This window comes from Delphinus delphis, chromosome 16 (genome assembly GCF_949987515.2).
Source record: "Delphinus delphis chromosome 16, mDelDel1.2, whole genome shotgun sequence".
Classification (NCBI taxonomy): domain Eukaryota; kingdom Metazoa; phylum Chordata; class Mammalia; order Artiodactyla; family Delphinidae; genus Delphinus; species Delphinus delphis.
In genome coordinates this window covers 24,939,470-24,956,595 of record NC_082698.1, presented here as the reverse complement: position 1 = coordinate 24,956,595, position 17,126 = coordinate 24,939,470, and the positions used below count along the sequence as shown (strand labels likewise).

The following is a 17,126-nucleotide window of genomic DNA, read 5'->3' as shown; positions in this document are numbered from 1 at the left end:
AACAATCTCAAGGAGGCCTGAGGGTGTAGAGGGAGGTGTCCAGACGTGACCCGGAGTGAGGCCAGGGTAGGGACCAGCAAGATTTCAGGCCAGGCTGCAGATGGGGTTTCCAGAGACTTCTCCGGACCCAGTTGTTTTCATACGTCATATGCTGGGTGAGCCCTTCAGTCACCCGCCATCCTAATACCCCCCGGGGCCAGGATGGGGAAGGCCCCACCTGATGCTTCAGACAGACCACCCACCTTCCAGAACCGCTCTGCGGAAACAGACCCAGATGTTATTTTAATTGCAAAACCAAATCCAGCCCACTGCCCCCAACTGCTGGAAGACCCCCTCCTCCGTCTCCTACATTCCCACCCTGAGAACCGCTGCTGTTTTTCCAGGGACAGACCCATTGGAAGAGTTTCCAGGGTTCTGGAAGAACAGCTGTTTTTTCTTCTGCTATTCTGGGCTGAAATTCTGTATAAACTGGAAAAACACACAGGAGACAGGATGGACGAAGCCACAGCCCCTGTGCGTGTGAGCGGTTAGCCTCCCTTCCAAGGAGTGGGCGGGCAGGAGGTGGAGCAGAATGGAGAGTGGGATCTAGCCCCGCGGGCCCAGCTGTGTGACCCTGGGCCGGGCTGCAAGCTTTCTCAGTTGGGCTTCAGGCGCCTCCTCAGTAAAATGAGGAAGATCCGTCACATGACATCTGCAGTCCATTCCTTCTTCTGAATATTGATTAACACTTATTGAGCGTCTACTGAGCACTAAGAAAATAGCAGTAAAGAGAAGAGGCGAAGTCCCTGCCCTCAGGGAGTTTACATTCTAGTTGGGGGGAGACACACAGTAAACAAATATGTACTGTGTTGGGGGGATACATGCTATGAAGAAAAATGAAGTAGGATAAGGTGGTGGGGCAGAACAGGAAGGAACAGTTATTTTATACAGAGTGGTGTGGAAGGCCTCACAAATCAATGGCAATTCGGCAGAGACGGGCAGGAGGTGAGGAAGCGAGCCACAGCGGAGGGGGAGAACGTTCCGGGCAGGGGAAGGGCCAGTGGGGTGGAGGCTGGAGTCGAGGTATAGGCACTGAGATCCAGGTGGGGCCCGGAGCATGGAGAGGATGGCTCGAGCTACAGGGAAGTGACCGGGCCACAGCGAGGAAGCAGGGACACCAGTCAGAAGCCTATTAATTGGCTTGGACCAAAGTGCTGCCTTGGAGGTGGTGCAATGTGGTCCTACGCTAGATTGACACGTGTAGTGTATGTACGTGTGCACACGTGTGCATATTCCCATCTACCCACGCACTCACCCAGCTCTACAGCATGATTTTAGGATCCTCTCTTGCGCAATCAAGATCCAACACACCCAAGCTCTTTACAGCCCACACGTGCAGGGCGGGTCATCGTCAGATTCCATTCAAAACAAGACAGTGACTGCACTGTTATTAATTTTCACTTCCCTGAACACAGTCTAAGATTTAACAAAAGCTGGCTCATGAGTTTTCAAACCCCAATGTTATAAGTCCACCTCTCCAACCTTTAATAATTGCCTGCTATGTGTAAATATGGACAATGGGCCATAACACTATAAACCTGTACTTAGGATTTTTTTTTTTTTTTTTTTTTTTTTTGCGGTACGCGGGCCTCTCACTGTTGTGGCCTCTCCCGTTGAGGAGCACAGGCTCCGGACGCACAGGCTCAGCAGCCATAGCTCACGGGCTCCGCGGCATGTGGGATCTTCCCGGACCGGGGCATGAATCCGTGTCCCCTGCATCAGCAGGCGGACTCTCAACCACTGCGCCACCAGGGAAGCCCAGGATTTTTTTTAAGCAATAGATTTTCAAATAAATTCTACATGGAGTAAAACTCTTATTTCCTCCTCTCCCCATTTTCCTCACCCATATTCTATTTTGTAAATTTTATTTCTATATTACATAAGTAATTCATGTTCATTGAGGGGAAAAACTAGAAATTACAGAAGCAGTAGGTGGTCAAAAGGAGAGCAAGAATCACTCATAATCCCTCCCCCTGAAAAAGAAGCATTAATATTTGGGATATATATCCTTTCCAGATGTTCTTACATGCATGTAGATAAAATAAGCTCATCAAGCACTCTCATTACAGTGTGTAATGACATCGTCCCACGTCAGTGACTACTTCCATATCGGCACTGTTTCTTTCTTTTTTTTTTTTTTAACTAGAGTTTTGCTCGTTTATTCAAACAGTAGGCATTAGGGCAGGCTGTGGTAGAGGATGCAAAAATGGATCACATTGTTCTTGTCCTGGAAGATTTGTCAATCCAGGAACGGAGATGAGGTATCCAAAGACAATACAAGGTAGAAAGCGATAGGTGCCACAAGAGGGGTCTGTTCGTTAGTTCATTATCCATTCATTCAAGGAACATTTGCTTCCTGTCCCACATCTCATCCCAAACGGAATGGAAGATGAATTAGGCAGAGCCATTGCCCCTGGGGTAGTCACGAACTGAGGCAGGAGGCAGAGTCATGAACAAGTAATACTAATGACCTATGATAGATGCCAAACTAGCAGGGAGTTCTGGGCAAGGTGAATGTCCAACTCTGCCTGAGAATATCTGGGCAGACTTCACAGAGGAGGTGACACTTGAAGTCGATTTTAAGGAATGGATATGAATTCACCAGGAGACTGGATGAAGAAAGCATTTGAAGCTCAAGAACTGCTTATATCAAATCACAAATATGTGAGATGTTCTCCTGCTTAGGAAACATAAGAGCTTCAGTGTGGAGAGTTGGGGGGACCTGTGGAAGACCAAGCTACAACGGTGGGTTGGGGTGAATTGTGGGGAGCCTTGTATGTCATCCCCCAAAGATTTAGTTCCTTCTGTGGTCAATGAATAGCCACTGATCCATATCAGCGTTCTTAATTGTGAGGCAGAACGTTTCAAGGTTGGAGTGGGTCATGGCTGATTTACCTAATCTCTACTGTTGGATATTCGCTAGTACATGTAATATCAGCGTGAACACCCTTTCCATGTACCTATGGACCTTTCTTAACATTTTTTCTATTTTTTGTTTCATCTCATTGAAACCTATGCAAATTTATAGGTGCCTTAAATCTTTTCTGGAAGAAGATTGAAGATAAATACATGGATATAACTAATACGTTGAAGGCCAGGCCTGAGGCCTTGGAAGAGCAGCTTCACAGGATTTCTGAAGAAGAACACAGAGATGATGAGGAGAAAGGCAGGCCCAGCTCATGCCCCGTGTAGAGTGATTTGCCCTCATCAGATCTCTTTTCTCCTGAAAGCAAGTGGCTTGCTGTGCCCTGCAAGCTGACGGACTTACCCAAATTGCCCTATCTCTTTGGGGCTGGCAGGAGTTAGGCTACAGAAACTTTAAGTTTCTGGGGTTTCCCTGGTGGTCCAGTGGTAAAGAATCCACCTTCCAATGCAGGGGACGTGGGTTTGATCCCTGGTCGGGGAACTAAGATCCCACATGCTGCAGGGCAAATAAGCCCGCGTGCCACAACTACTGAGCCCACGCGCCACAACTACTGAACTTGCCTGCCTCAACGAGAGCCCGCGTGCTGCAAACTACAGAGCCCATGAGCCATGGAGCTCGTGCACCACAGCTAGAGAGAAAAGAACTCGTCCACCACAACTAAAGAGAAGCCCGCGTGCCACAATGAAGAGCCCGTGTGCTGCAATGACAGATCCCGCATGCCTCAACGAAGACCCCGCGTGCCACAACTAAGACCCGACTCAGCTAAAAAATATATATATATAATATATATATAAATAAATGGTAAGCCTTTTAAAAAAAAGTTATAAAAAAAAAGAAACTTTAAGTTTCTTATCAGCTCTGACATACATTTGTTCTCTGACTCCTGAATTCCTTTTCAGACATAAGATTCTGAGATTCTCACTAACAGTGCATAGGGATGGTGGTGCCCAGAGAAGTGGACAGGGGCACGTAAGATTCATGCAGTCCTTCCTTTCCTCCCAAAACATTTGCTATGTGCCTTCTAGATGCCAGCCCTCTGTTAGGGGCTAGAAATAATTTAAGCTGCTGGTCTATGGACCACAGTAGCAAAGCCCTAGAGCTGTCTCATATGGCAGTCACTACCCACATGTGGCCATTAAGCACCTGAAATGTGGCCCGTCCGGACAGAGACGTGCTGTAAGTTTAAAATATGCACCAGGTGTTGAAGACTTAGTACAAACCAAAAAACGTGAAATATCTCATTAACAATTTTTGTATTGATTGCATGTTGGAATGATAATATTTTGGATATATCAGGTTAAGTAAAAATACTTTAATTTCACCTGTTTTATGTTTTTATGTAGCTACTAGAAGAATTTAAATTATATATATGGTTCATATTATATTTCTATTGGACAGGCTGCTCTAGAGCAAGATGGTTCTCAAAATGTAGTTTTAAGTCTGCCCATACCTGACACCTTGGGGGAGGGGAGGTGTTTGTTAAAAATGCAGTTTCCTGGGCCCTACCCAGAAGTCTGTGAAGCTTTGTTTTGGTGCTAGAGACTGACAAGCAAGTTTTGGAGTGGCGGGGAATGGTGAGGCTATATGTAAGGGATTCTGTGGGACCTGAAGGGAGAGGTCAGGGAAGACTTCCTGTAGGAGGTGAAGCTAGCTCTCTCTGTCTTGGCGGAGTGACGGTCACGTTCCCTGTACCTTCCCTGCCAAGAGCAGTCTGAACCTCTCCGTGGGTTCACGTGCCTCCTGGAAGGCAAGGGTCATCTGATAGCCCTGCAGATTTGAGTTTTTCCTCAAAAGGCCTTTTGAGGATGCTTTGCAGCTGGGCTCTCTCCCACCTCCTCCTTCTGTAACAGATATTCCTCTTCCCCCACCTCTGCCTTAGTCTGGGCCCCCTGAGGCCACGACAAGCCCATCTGCTAAAAGTACTGGGTCAACGGGCTCTCTCCAGAGCCGTGAGCGCCCAGCTGACCTGCCACCCTCCACCCTGAGCCTTCAGGTGCTGCTCTTAGCACACCTGTCACCTGATCCCCCCACTAGATAACAGGGAGGCATCTGTCCTCCCTGTTATCTCCAGGGCCCACTGGCCACAGGAAGACGATGCACTGCTAACCAGATGTTGGTGACATTTTCTCTGCCCACAGGTGACATTTCAAGAAAAGCCAATCCCTGGCTCCCAAATACAGGCGGCCAGCTGAGTTTACTCAGTCGGCGGGGCTCGCAAATCCGCCCCATTCAGCGAAGTGGCGCGTGCGCAGTACGGCAGAGTGGTGGGCGGTGGGATAAACCCGTGCGGCCACGTGTGACACACAGTCCAAATGTCACCCCACCTGGGGGGCCGGCCAGGCCGCGAAGTGGGTTCTGTAACCTGGTGGGCGCCTAATTTGCAGGACTGGGTCTGATAGAGAAAAGTCACATGAAAGGCTGAGGGAAGCTGTCTGATGAAGAGGCTGCCCAGACCTTCCCTGAGGAGGAAGCCTGGGTGTGTGGGCAGTGAGGAAGGAAGCTCTGCCCCGCAGAGAATTCTGCTGCAGCCACATTTTCGGGCAGGAAGTGGATTCTCCTGTCACTCCAGCAAGGGCCTGAGTCGGGCTGGAGGAAAAGCAGGGCCCGTTGCCAGGGTCCTTCTTACAGTGAGAGGCATTTGGCTAAGGGAGCCCTCGGCAAGCACGTCAGAACTCTGCAGCGTGTGGAGGACGCCAGGCTGTTTATCTAAGGGGTGGATAGTGCGAGAGATACAGGACAGCTCGGCTTCAAGAGCTGGCCCCAGCCAGAGAACGCTGACTCGGCAGCTCTTCATGGGCAGGGCTGAGCAGCAATAAACACTGGGGAGAGAGAAGGGTGGACCCCGGGCCCAGCTGGGGCACATCTGTAACCCAAGAGGCCGACTCCTCGCCCTTCTGAGAGGGTGGAGTTCCCAGCAACTCCAGTTTTGGGGCCCCAATGCTTGTGACCATTTCCAGCTCAGGAACAAAGGGAACGTTAGTTACTACAAGAGGCTGGTGGGTTCCCTGATCTAGAGATTCCCCTTACAAAGAGGCAAGGTCACTCCATCTCCCTGAGAACTCTGAGAGATCACGGGAAACCTCAGGATTGGTTTGTCCATCCTACTGACTTAGGGCTCACCAGGCCCTGTGTTAGATGCGGGGACACAGCAGGGAGAATCACGGAAACAGAGAGGGACAATAACGACACGTGTGACTTTTCTTAAAGTTCTCATCCTTTGTGGTCTGAAATGTACTTCCCCATTCCCTTTCTTCTTTGATGGCCTTATCAGGTGACATCTACTCTGGGAAGCCTTTGACTATCCCAGCCTAAGGTCACACCACCTCTCTTGGAATTCCAACAGCACTCCTGGTTGGTATCCCTATTTCAGTATTTCACATACTCTTTTGAAACCTTTTTGTACATGTTCATCACATTGCCCACAAGAGGAGGCATCCTTCCCTTTGAATGGTCTTGGTGCCCTTGCAGAAAACCAGTTCAGGATAAATGTACAGGTTTATTCCTGGACTCTCAATTCTATTCCTTTGATCTATATGTCTATCCTAGGTCTGTAGGATGCCATCTTGATTACTGTAGCTCTGTATAAGTTGTTTTCTTTTCTTTAACAGACTTTTTAAAGAGAAGTTTTAAGTTCACAGCAAAATTGAGCAGAGAGTACAGAGAGTTCTCATATACTCCCTGACCCCACACATTCCTGGTCTCCCCCCATCAACATCCCAAAGCAGAGCAGCACACTTACTGCAATTGATGAAGCTACACTGACAGATAACTATCACCCAAAGTCCATAGTTTACATTAAGGTTCATGTTTGGTATTGTACATTCTAGGGGTTTGGCCAAATGTATCACGTGTGTCCACCATGACAGTATCGCACAAAATAGTTTCACTGCCCTAAAAAATCTCTGTGTTCCACCTATTCGTCCTCTTCCCACTAACCTGAGCAACCACTGATACTTTACTATCTCCATAGTTTTGCCTTTACTAGAATATCATATAGTTGGAATCATACAGTATGTAGCCTTTTCAAAATAGATTCTTTAATTTTTAAAATGCACAATATGCATTTAAGGTTCCTCCATGTCTTTTCATGGCTTGACAGCTCACTTCTTTTTAGCACTGAATAATATTCCATTATGTAGATGTGCTACAGCTTGTTTATCTATTCACCCACTGAAGGACATCTTGGTTGCATCCAAGTTTTGGCAATTATGAATAATGCTGTTGTAAACATCCATGTGCAGGCTTTCGTGTGGACATAGTTTTCAACTCACTTGTTTAAACACCAAGGAGGATGATTGCTGAATTGTATGGTTAGTAGTTTAGTTTTGTAAAAAACTGCCAAACTGTCTTCCAAAGTGGCTGTACCGGGGCTTCCCTGGTGGCGCAGTGGTTAAGAATCCGCCTGCCAATGCAGGGGACATGGGTTCGAGCCTTGGTCCAGGAAGATCCCACATGCCACGGAGCAGCTAAGCCCATGCGCCACAACTACTGAGCCTGCGCGCCACAAATACTGAGCCCACGTGCCACAATACTGAAGCCCGCGCGCCTAGCCTAGAGCCCGTGCTCTGCAACAAGAGAAGCCACCGCAATGAGAAGTCAGCACACCACAACGAAGAGTAGCCCCCACTTGCCACAACTAGAGAAAAGCCCACGCGCAGCAATGACGACCTGATGCAGCCAAAAATAAATAAATAAATAAATTAATTAATTAATTAAAGTACAGGTAAGAACATAGTCATGATCTGTGTGAGAGGATTCACCATCATGTACCCTAGTCCCTAATGAAGTTATTTTTTATGTTCCATGGGCCTCTCAACCTTGTGCATGTACCCGGCCCATGTGCTAGTTGCCCACCTCAGTCAGGGGTCATCATACCTTTGGGACCTAGTGATTCTCAGAATGGTGGCACAACTCTGAACTTTCCCATGAAGATATAAAAATAATAGATTTGGGAGTGACCGGACAGCACCTCTAAAACACTTATTAGCAGATCTTTTTGGGGGGAGGGGTTCAGCAGAATTCTCTGTTCAAATGAAATGTAATATCAAACTTCCATTCAAAATTTTTGGGGGTGTAGATATCCTATCATTCCAGAACAACTTGTTGAAAAGACTATTCTTTTCCCATTGAATTACATTAACTCCTTTGTCAAAAATAAATTAACTATGTATGTGTGGATTTACTATTTCTGGACCCTCTGTGTTGTTCCACTGATAGATAGATATATCCTGACATAAACACCATCCTAGCTTGATTACTGTAGGTCTTTAGTTACGTCTTAAAATCAAAATTTTTCTTCTTTTTCAAAACTGTTTTGGTCATTCTAGATCCCTTGCACTTTCAGACCCGGTTTAGAATGAAGTGGTTAATTTCTACATTAAAAGCCTCCTGGGATTTCTTTTTAATTGAGATTGCATTGACTCGATAGATCAATCTAGGGAGAGAAGCTACCTTAGCAATATTGAGACCTTCAATACATGAACATGGTAAATCTTTCTGTTTAGTTAGACCTTCTTTTAATTCATTCAGCAATGCATTATAGTTTTCAATGTAGAGGTCTTACACATCTTTCATTGAATTCATTCGTGTTTTATGTGTTTTGAAGTTATTATTAATGGTGTTTTAAATCTTCATTTTCCAATTGTTTGCTGCTAGTATACAGAAATACAATTGGTTTTTGTATGTTGAATTTGTACCTGCAACTTTGTTAAAATTACTTATTAATTCTAGTAGGTATTTTTGTCTTTTGCAGATTTCTTAGTATTTTCTACACAGACAATAATGTCAGGAAAAAAAAGGTCATTATACATCTTCCTTTTTCCAATAAGTATGACTTTTCTTTCCTTATTTCACTAGCTAGAATGTCCAATACAATGTTGAAGAAAAGAGGTAAGAGAGAACATTCTTGCTTTATTCCAATCTTAAGAGCAAAGTATTCAGACTTTCACCATGAACTGTGATGATAGTGGTAGGTTTTATGTAGATGCTCAAGATGAGAAAGTTTCCTTTGATTTCTAGTTTACTGAGGATTAAAAAAATTATTATTATAAACAGTGCTGAATTTTGTCAAATGCTTTTACTGAATCTACTGATGCAATTTTTTCTCCTATATTCTGTTAATGTGGTGAAATACACTGATTAGTTTTGAAATGTTGAACCAAGTTGAATTTTTGAGATAAATCCTACTTGGTTCTGGTGTATTATCCTTTTTATATACTGCTAGACATGATTTGCTAATATTTTAATGAAAAATTTTGCATCCATGTTCATGGTATTCTGATATTTTCCTTTCTTATAATGTCCTCATCAGGTTTTGATATCAGGATTATGCTGATTTCACACAGTAAGTTGGAAACTCTTCCTTCCTCCTGAGTGTAAGAATGGTATTATTTCATCCTTGAATGTTGGACAGAATTCACCAGCGAAACTATGTGGGTCTGGAGCTTTCCTTGCAGGAGGGTATTTGATTAAGAATTCAACTTCTTTTTTTTGTTTTGAGGTACGCAGGCCTCTCACTGTTGTGGCCTCTCCCGTTGCGGAGCACAGGCTCCGACATGCAGGTTCAGCGGTCATGGCTTACAGGCCCAGCCGCTCCGCGGCATGTGGGATCTTCCCGGACCGGGGCACGAACCCGTGTCCCCTGCATCGGCAGGCGGACTCTCAACCACTGCGCCACCTGGGAAGCCCCTCAACTTCTTTAATAGGTGTAAAGGCACTTAACATTTTTTTCTCCTTGAGTAAGCTTTGGAAAGTTGAGTTTTTCAAACAATTTGTCCATGTTGTCTTATTGAATTTATTGATAGAAAATTGTTACTAACACTCCCTTATTATTATTTTACCTGAAGTAATTATCTTCTCTTTCTCCTAATATGGGTAATTTGTGTTTTCTCTCTTTCTCTCTTTGGTTATTCTTAGTAGGAGTTTATCAATTTTATCAATCTTTTCAAACAGCCAACGTTTGGTTCTGTCAGTTTTCTTTACTGTTTTCTGCTTTTTACGTTATTGTTTCTGTTCTCATAATTTCTTTCCTTCTACTTAATTTAGGCTTAGGGGGTTTTTCCTTAAAGTGAAAATTTAGATTATTGATTTTAAACCTTCTTTTAAAATTTAGGCATGTAATGATATACTTTTCTCTCTAAACAGTGCTTTAGCAGTGACCCACAAATTTTCATATGCTGCATTTTCACTATGTTCAACGCTCAAAAAAACTTTTTTTAATTTTTTAAAATTTAAAAAAAAATTTTTTTAATTTTTTATAATTTCTTCTATGGATTCAAATTTTTTTTAAAATTTGTTTTAAATTCCATTTGTGATTTCTTCTATGGATTCAAAGACCTCCAAAATTCAACTCCAAAGACAAGAAACATAAAGAAGTCTATACCAAGGCACATCATAAGCAGGTTACTCAAAATCAGTAAGAAAGAAAAAAATCTTAAAAGCAGCCATAGGAAAAAGACGCTTTTATATTCAGAGGAACAAAGACAATGATGACGGCAGATTTCCTGTTGGAAAAAAAGGCAAACAAGAAGACAGGGGAAAGGCTTATGCTGCCTGTGGGGCCCTGAAGATCCTCTACCTTGACCCCAACCACAATCCTGCTTCACATTAGTGAACCTCAGCTATGAATCAAGTCCAGCCAGGTCCTCCACATCCACATTACATAAATCTCTTCATCTATCAGTTGGTGATCAAATAATTTATCATCCAAATTGGGAAACTACTGAGAGTGAAAGGGAGGGCTGGTAATAATTCCATCAGGATAAAAGGTACAAAACAGGACTTCCAGGACTGTATTGGTTAATGGGGTCATGTGGTTACCCTAACTATGAGTTCCCAGCGCCTAGCACAGGTCCTGGCATAAAACAGGTGCTCAATAAATGTTTGATGGTGAAAATAACTTCTACTGAGAAAATAGTTTGTGTTAGGCACTGGCTTATCTCAGTTAATTCTCATATCAACTCTTTGAAGTAGGTACTATTAATACCCTATTTTCCAGAGAAAGAAACCAATATACAGAGAGATTAAATAACTTGGCCACACAATCAAGGTGCGGAACTGGGATTCGAACCCAGGTAATCTGGCTCCAGATCCTGGTCTCTTGACTACCACAGTCTGAATGAATAAAGTGAATGAAAGAAATTATACCATTAGGGTTACATTTCTATTAAATTTCATTCAAGGTGTAAGAATGGTGCATCACTAGACAATCTATTAATGTAATTTAGCACATTATCAAATAAAGGAAAAAAACTATATGATCATTCTCACATAGGCAGATGAAGTATTTGATAAAACTCAACACCTATTTATGATTTTTTAAAAATTTAGCAAACAAGAAATAGGAGTAAACTTTCTTAATCTGAAAATGTTTAGCCATAGCAAACCTCAGTGAAGAAACACTGGAACAAAACAAGGACGCTGCCCACTGTCACTACTTCCATCCATTATTGTATTAATCATGCTTCCCAAGGTATTAACACAAGAGAAAGAAATGAAAGGCATAAAGACAGAAGGAAAAAAAAGTCAGTATTCACAACCAATAGCAAGTTATGTACAGAATCAAAGAGAACCCTCAATTGTGGAGAAAAGGGAACCCTCCTACACTGTTGGTGGAAATGTAAATTGGTGCAGACACTATGGAAAACAGTATGGATGTTCCTTAAAAAAAAAAAAATAGAGTTACCATAAGATCCAGCAATTCCATTCTGGGTATATAGCCGGAAAAGACGAAAACTCTAATTCAAAAGGATACATGCACCCCAGTGTTCACTGCAGCACTGTTTACAATAGCCGAGACATGGAAGCAACCTAAATGTCCATCAACAGATGAATGGATAAAGAAGGCTCCCGTGCTAGGAGCGTTCCTGCCCTCTCAGAGCCGAGATCTCATGATGAAGGAGACCCGAGGGTGGGATGGGTCACACGCTCACAAGTGCCCCGGCCTCTGCACCCACCATGACCAACCACGCAGAGACAAGTGACTAGCAGGGGCTGGGCACTCAAAAAAGATCAGTGAATTGATCCTCCCCTGCCTGCCTCTCAGGGCTATTAAGAGAATCAAAGAGGATTAGAATATTGAGCAATGATTGAGGCAAAAACTGAGGAATTACTATGTGCTGCCCACAAGGTAGGTATGATTCGCCCTGTGTTTTATAGACGAGGAGGCGGGTACACAGAGAAGTTAGGTAACCTGCTCAACAACACAGAGCAAGGGAGTGAAGCTCAGGTCACACAGGGCTTCCCAAAATGATGCAATTCCCCCTTGAAGGCAGGGCAGTACAGACAGGGTCTCCCAAATATATGTACAAGCCCCCTTACCTACATGGTATCAATATCACTACTATGATTTATCTATTACTTTTCTTTGAGTCCCTTTCTGGAAAAACTTAAATACTTATTTTTGTTGATTATTAGTTTCCTATTACTGCTATAACAAATTACTACAGCTCAGTGCCTTAAAACAACACAAATTAATTTTCTTAAGGTGCTGGAGGTCAGAAGTCCAAAACGAGTCCTAAGGGACTAAAATTCCAGGTGTCAGCAGAGCCATTTCTTTCCTGAAGCTCTGGGGGAGACTTGGTTTCCTTGCCATTTTCAGCTTCCAGAGGCCACCCATACTCTTTGGCTTGTGGCCCCCTCTTCCATCTTCAAAGCACATTAATCTCTGCTTCCATTGACTCTCTCGTTGCTTCTCTGACTCTCCTGCCTCCTTCTTTTTTTTTTTTTTTTTTTTTTTCCGGTACGCGGGCCTCTCACTGTTGTGGCCTCTCCCGTTGCGGAGCAACAGTCTCCAGACGCGCAGTCTCAGCGGCCATGGCTCACGGGCACAGCCGCTCCGCGGCATGTGGGATCTTCCCGGATCGGGGCACGAACCCATGTTCCCCTGCATCGGCAGGCGGACTCTCAACCACTGCGCCACCAGGGAAGCCCTCCTGCCTCCTTCTTATAAGGGATCCTAGTGATCACATTAGGCTCACCTGGATAATCCAGGATAATCTCCCCTTTTTAAGATCCTTAATCAAATCTAAAAAGCCCCTTTCACCACATAAAGTAACAATCTCAGGTTCCAGGAATTAGAATGTGGATATCTCTGTGGTGGAGCATTATTCAGCCTATCAAAAGCCACATCCAAAGCAATAATATCTATGAAATCATAAGTGTATTGGTGTGTGTGTATACACACATTATATATACACACATTCTAACTGTGTTAATTTGCTAGGGTTGTCATAACAAAAGACCACAGACTGAATGGCTCACACAGTGGAAATATACTGTCTCACAGTCTGGAGTCCAGAAGTCTGAGAACAAGGTGTTGGCAGGGTTGGTTCCTTCTGAGGTCGGTGAGGGAGAATCTGCTCCATGCCTCTCTCCTAGTTTCTGGGATTTGCTGGCAATCTTCAGTGTTCCTTGGCGTGTGGAAGCATCACCCTATCCCTGGCTTCATCTTCACGTGGCGTTCTCCCTGTGTGCATGTCTGTGTCCAGATTTCTCCTTTTTATAAGGATATCAGTCACTGGATTAGGGGCCCACCAGTATGACCTCATCTTAACTAATTACATCTACAACAACCCTATTTCTAAATAAGGACACATTCTGAGGTACTGGGGATTAGAGCTGCAACATATGCATTTGGGGGAAATGTAAGACTTCAACCCCTAACACCGACACACACTGAAACAATACATCACTATTAAAAGATAAAGCATTTGCCCATATACCACCCAAAAGCCTCTTCCTGAACTCACAGCGGTGCCTGCACAACATTTTGGATAATGTGAATAATAATAAATGGTACATAGCTAGTCAGATCTGGATTCAAATCCAGTGTCCTCATCTGTGGAATGAGGACAGTGATAGAACCTGCCTGATAGGATGAGTGAGAGGATTCAGTGAGATAACAGGTATAAAGTGCTTGGCACAGAGCCTGGCACAGACTAAGGGCCCCCACACGTGAGCTATTATTGTCACTGCGGTCATCAGCGTCACTCTTGCTATGGCACTAGCCTGCGTCCCCAGGGCCAGGGAAAGTGCTTGGGAACCTACAGCCCTGAGGTCAGAAAGGCAGGGAGACCATGAGGGACAGACTGGTCTGGGAGGTGCCTTGGCCAGGCGCTGTGAGTGTCTAGGGGCCCCGGGGGAGCTTCCCAGCTGGTGTTTGGGGGCTGGGCTTGGGGAGGAGGCCTCTGACTTTCCCAGCAGCTCATCGGGTGTGTGGGAGCTGGCTGGGGCATGTGTGACACTAACGTGGTGGAGCCTGCAACACCCGCAGTGAGATGTAGAGGGAAGAAAGCAGGGATGTACAGGATGGCCTTATCCCAGGGGACCTCCTCAAGCCTAGAAGGTGTCCAAACCAGTGGCTACCCTGCCTCCCCCTGAAACTCCCTAGGAGGCTCATTCCATACACCCCCCCACACCTTTGGAGAAAGCACACTGGGTGGGAGTCAAGAGCGGAGGGTTCCAGTTCCAGCCTGCCAAGGCTTGCTAGGCAACTGGGGCAGGAGACTTGGCCTCTCTGAGTGGCAGTGGCCTCATCTGCGAAATACTGCTCCTGCCTCTGTGCGTGTTGAAGATCCAAGGAGAAGACACGTGAGAAAGTGCTGCCAACTGCAAGATGCAATTATTCCTACGTAATTTCTCTGAGCCTCAGTCTGCTCATCTGTGAAATGGTGCCAAACCTGTTTTTCTCCTCTCTGAGGGCTAATGCAAAGTTGAAATGAGAAAATGTACATGTAAAGCGCTTTAAAGCACGCCAGGCGTGGAGGGAGCCATCAGAAGCAGTCACCTCTCTTAGCACTGTTTTACCATTATTTTAGAACTCTGATTAGTGATGGAATGCCTGGGCTCTGAAGTCAGAATTCCAGTTTATTCCCTCCTGGCTATGTGACCTTGGCCAAGTCACTTAACCTCTCTGGGATCCAGTTTTCTCATCCGTAAGGTGGCAGTGAGTGAGAACAGCCTCCCCATGGTGGTGTATGGATTGAATGAGATTACACAGGTAAGCAAGGTGCTTGGCTTACCTAAGTGCTTGATAAATGGGGTCATCTTTTTCAAGGTGAAGAGGCTCCGGTGGTATGCATCTTCCTGTCTCCTGTATCTTGCCTCTCCCCTGCTTGGGAGCTGCTGGAAGTTGCTAGTGACACCTGACTGTCAGGTGAAACTGGCAGAAGCCACACAGGCCCAGGGAGTTCCCATCAGGAGTGCTGCTGCAGCAGGTGACTTGGGTAAGTCACCTGCCCACACTCCCACATCGTCCCCTGTCAGACACTTCACAGCACAAGAGACCGAAACACACTTGAAACCTCTTTGAAGGTTCTGGTGAGGAGAGCACTAAGTACGTACCATCTCTGACGCTGCTGCAACCTGCCCCCATCTGATGGTTTCATTTCGGCTTCGAGCCCTTTGTTGGCTCTCTGCCTCCCATGGGACACAAGCCCATTCATGACCTCTGCCCCGACTGACCTCTGCAGTCGCATGTCCTGCCACTACTGCATGTCCCCACGTACTGCACAGGCTGCCTGCATCCTCCCTGGACATAACATGCTGTTCCACAGCTCTGTGCCTTTGCACATTCTGTTCCTTTTACTTGGAATGCCCCACCCCATGCCATCTCTTGCTGCCACCACCTCTGAGGCCTTTGCACAGGTTTAGCCCTCATTGACTCCCTTCTCTAGATTGCTTCTGTGGTTTGGTCACACTTCTAGAACTGCACTTACTACTATAGCATAATTATTTGTTTACACACCTGCCTCCTTTCAAAAGCCTGTGAGCCTCTTGTAAGCAACCGTGTCTCAGTATGCCCAACGTCCATCACTGTGTCTGACATGTAGCTGGGCACACAGCTAGACTACATTTCCTAGCCTCCTTTGCTGGGAGGTGCAGTCATGTGACTGAATTCTGACCAATGGAATATGAGCAGGGGTGATGTGTGCCTCCTCCAGGCAACCCATAAAATCTCCCTGCAATCTTTCACGCTCTCTCTTCCCTCCCTTGCTGGGTGGAAACAGAGATTCATGGGGAATGGAGTCACCAGATGGGAGAGTCTGGGTTCCCTGAATGACTACCTGGAGTAGAGCTCTCTAGTAACTTGTTTTGGTCTATGACATGAGCAGGAATTAAACCTCTATTGTATTGAGTCCCTGAGAGTTTGCTACACGGCAATTAACCTGTCCTGACTAATACAAAGGAGCTCTTAGTCAAGGTCTGTTGAACCAAATTGAAAGAGGGAAGACAATCTAAAAGGCAGAACCCTCCATCCCGAGATCCAATCAAGTCAGGCATCACATTCCTACATGATTGAACTATTTCTAAAGCCAAGCCATCACCCCTCCTCCCCCTCCCCGTCCTATCCACCAAATCACACATACAGTATTTAGAATACCAAGTGTTCCCCTGGAAGGACTGAGAAGGGTGGGGTTGAGGACTTGCCAGATGACCCGTAAAAGTCAGCACAGGTGAATGAGCCCCAACCTGAGATCCTGGTTTCACAAGTTTGTAGAAGGCACACAGAGGCACAAGGTGGAATTGTAGGGAGGCGCCTCCTCCGACCCACACGGGGATCAACACTCCTGACACATGACCATTCACGCTCACAGGAACACCTCCAGTGACAGAGCATACCATCTCTCTGAGGCAGCCCGCACTACCCTTGGCAGCCTCTGGGAAGTGCTGGAACAGCGTTCCTCACCAGGCCAAATTCCCACCTGGTCACAAAGGGCCAGGACCAAAGGGGAGAAAGATCACATTTGGACAGAAGGAAGAAAAAGAAAGGAATGGAGAAGGGCTTCAAATGTATCTTTCCAATACTCTATGATGCCCTCACTACTCAAGGTGTGATCCTGAGACTAAGCATATCATCACCCGAGAGTGTGGTGGAAATGCAAAATCTCAAGCCCCAGGCAGACCTGCTGAATCAGAATCTGCATTTTAACAAGATGCTAAGTAGTTCGTGTGCACAGTAAAGTTCTTTACTTCTATGCATAGACTTTTCTTTCATTAAAAAATGGTATATTTCTCCCAAGATAAAAATCTTCTTCTATAGCAATAATTATAAATATTTTAGAGCAATATACAAAATTTCAAACAATATACGAGAGTTCAAAATGGAAAATAAAATTTTCCCCTGGAAAATATGACATGTATTCTTATGTCACTAAATTTG

General features: G+C 45.2%; 1 protein-coding gene across 1 annotated transcript in view; it reads right to left on the bottom strand.

Moving 5' to 3' along the window:
* Positions 1–17,126, bottom strand: part of SH3PXD2A (SH3 and PX domains 2A) — a 248,907-nt gene that overhangs the window by 161,282 nt on the left and 70,499 nt on the right. The gene's annotated exons all lie outside the window — the stretch shown is intronic.